The sequence below is a fragment of the Elaeis guineensis genome, chromosome 3 (genome assembly GCF_000442705.2).
Source record: "Elaeis guineensis isolate ETL-2024a chromosome 3, EG11, whole genome shotgun sequence".
NCBI lineage: Eukaryota > Viridiplantae > Streptophyta > Magnoliopsida > Arecales > Arecaceae > Elaeis > Elaeis guineensis.
Genome location: NC_025995.2, coordinates 19,352,314 through 19,355,409, shown reverse-complemented (window position 1 = coordinate 19,355,409; position 3,096 = coordinate 19,352,314). Strand labels below are relative to the sequence as shown.

Below are 3,096 nucleotides of genomic sequence, written 5' to 3'. Positions count from 1 at the left end.
TGCATGCATTTACTGTAGCTAGGAAGGGTCATCCTAAGATAATGGAAATTTATCTTGGGTTGCCACTTAGTTCCATGTCGAGAACCAAAAAATCAACTGGAAAGTAAAACTCATCTACTTTGACCAAGACATCCTCAAGCATTCCACGTGGTTCCTTAATTGATCTGTCGGCTAATTACAGTGTGACTGATATGGGTTTCAGTTCTCTGAATCCAAAAAGTTCATACACCGAACTAGGTAAAAGATTCACACTTGCCCCTAAGTCCAGAAGAGTTTTTTCAATGTGATAATCTCCTATAACACAGAAAATGATGGGGGCTCCTGGGTCTTTAAGCTTTGGAGGAGTAGCATGCTGGAAGACAGAACTAGCCTATTCACTGAGGCATACTTTCTTTGAGATTTGTGATCTAGATTTACATTTTTGGGTATACAAATCTTTCAAAAATTTGGCATAAGCAGGGACCTGTTTGATTGCATCTAGAAGGGGAAGATTAATTTGGACTTGCTTAAACAATTCCAACATCTCGTCGAGTCTTCCTCCCTTCTTATCTGCAGGAATAGGGGCTTTCAGGGCATCCAAAAATGGAGCTTTAGGCAAGTAAGATGATTCCGGTGCAGTTGGTTCATTCTCTATTTTAAGGTCCTCCTTATTCTTGGGTGATTTGGCTTCAGTTTGAGGTTTAGGGTCAGTCTCATTGGTTTTACTAGTGTGTTCAATGACCTTTCCACTTCTTAGAGTCATGATTGATTTGGCGTGTTCAAAAAAAGCTTCTAGGGTATTAGAGCTCTCAATCACAAATTATCCTCTTGGGTTGCTCTCGGATTGGCTAGGTAATTTTTCTCCTTTCCTTTTACTGAATGCAGTCGCTAGTTGACCGATTTGGATCTCTAGCTTAGCAATGGATTGTGTGTGGGAGTTAAGGGTCTGAGTGTTGACTTCTAATCGTTCTAGTACTTTCAGAACTTTTTTCTCAAAAGCTGAGCTGTGACCAGTAGTAGATGGTTGAGGAGCATTTTGAAATTGATGGTATGGTCCATGCCTATATGTCGGGTCCTGATATTGAGGTCGAGGTGTGGCAGGGCCAACTACTGGTTGTGGTCTCCAGAAAAAATTTGGATGGTTTCTCCAGCCGGGGTATAAGTGTTCGAATATGGATCATTTCCTGGTCTGCGAGCTTGTTGGACTTGAGCTTGCTGAACCTGCTCATGCACAAACTCAGAAAATTGAAGTGCAGTTGGGCATTCATTAACAAAATGGTTTGGACTTGCACACAATGCACAAACTTCTTGGATTGGGTTAGGTGGAATCGGGGATTGTCTGGTATTTAGAAGATGGTCTAATTTTTGGGACAGTTCATCTACCTTACTGTGGATATCTATGACGTTTCTAATCTGATAAATTCTATTTTTTTTTTGTTGAAGCATGGGTTGTTCTCTAGAGGTAGCAGACATATGATGTAGGGAATTCTCACTAAGTGTTTTAAAGAGCTGCCAGGCTTCATCCTCACTCTTTAGCATGAATGTCCCACCACATGATGCATCAACCATTTATCGGTGTTTCTCTGATAGACCATCATAAAAACACTGACAAAGTTGCCATTTAGGGACAGCATGGTGTGGACATTTACGAATGAGGTCCCTTAACCTTTCCCATGTCTCATAAAAAAGTTCACCCTCCAATTGGAAAAAACTAGTGATAGCTTTTCTAATTTGATTTGTTTTTCCAATTGAAAAGTATTTCTTGAGAAATTCTCTCTGAAGATGATCTCAAGTTGAAATGGTTATAGAGTCTAAGGAGTTTAACCAATGCTTGACTTTGTCCTTAAGTGAGAAAGGGAACAGTTTCAACCTAAGGGCATCATCGGAGAAGTTTTGGATTTTTACTATGGAATAAATTTCAAGAAATTCATCCAAGTGTTTGTATGGATCCTCGTTACTAAGTCCATAGAATGATGGCAATATTTGAATAATGTTAGACTTAATCTCATATTGGGTAGCTTCTATTGGAGGTGCTTGAATGAATGGAGAGTAGGTATATGAGGATGGAGTGAAATATTCTCTCAATGAGCGTGGAGGATTAGCCTCACCAGGTGCAGTCATGTTTCTAACTCGGATAGTCCTAAGAGTCTTTTCTAATTCTTCGTCTAATGGTTGCAAGTCGGGTTTTAGTGATCGTCGACCTAACATGCAACTAAAAGGTCTATATAGGACTATCCTAGACTGTTAAGGATTATTATTATTTTTTTTTTATTAAGAGGAGAGGAGAAGAGAGAAAAGAGTTCTAAAGAAGAGATCCTAAGAAGTCCTAAAACTAATAGAAGAATTAGTTGTGGTTAGATTTTAATTACAATCAAGTTAGCATGCAGTGGACTCTCTATCCTAAAGTTATCCTAGTTCTAGACAGCTCCTAACTGTAGTTAGCCTTCAAGCCCTCCAAGTCAGAACTTGACCAACCAACTGGCCAGATAAGTGTAAGGTTGGTGGGAGTCCCCCCGTTGCTTTCCTTAGACACCAATTAAATTGATCAGATCAGCGAACGGAACCAATTAAAAACCACCTTTCTTCGGGCCCAATCATCCCGCAAACCACTTGCCTAGACACCAGCTAGCTGACCAAGTCTAACCTAGTTCAACTCTCAGGATCACTTGTCCTAATGAGCTCGAAATCCTTAGGGGTCAACATCTAATTAATTTTAGATTAAGGTCTAGGTTATGCAAATGCAAGGGAGTGATTTGTGGGCCAAGAAAGGGTGATCAAATCTCCACCTTATCTTAGTTAATGGGTTGCACCCTTAAAGTTAATTATGGAGATACAATGCAAAGAAACAAGGTATCCAATCAAGTTAGAAATTTTTATATTTGAGGTTACGCTATTTTAGTTAAGTGTTATGAAATGTCAGTGATTTTTTTTTTTAATTCAACCGTGCCAAGATCCCCGACAATGGTGCCAAAATTTGATGCGTAGTCGTTGATAGCACCAAAAATAACTCTACTCACTACGTAGGTAGGATGAGTCGAGATCGTATCCTCAGGGACCTTGGGCTAAGTTGAGATTGTAAAATAAAAGAAAGAAGCATTGTTTTGATTTAGAAAATAA

At 39.4% G+C, this 3,096-nt stretch overlaps 1 non-coding gene across 1 annotated transcript; it reads left to right on the top strand.

Moving 5' to 3' along the window:
* The first annotated feature begins 1,606 nt into the window (after positions 1-1,606).
* Positions 1,607-1,712, top strand: LOC140856811 (small nucleolar RNA R71). Its single transcript, XR_012140413.1, has one exon. It is a non-coding gene; the product is annotated as a small nucleolar RNA R71 (small nucleolar RNA).
* The last annotated feature ends 1,384 nt before the right edge of the window (positions 1,713-3,096 follow it).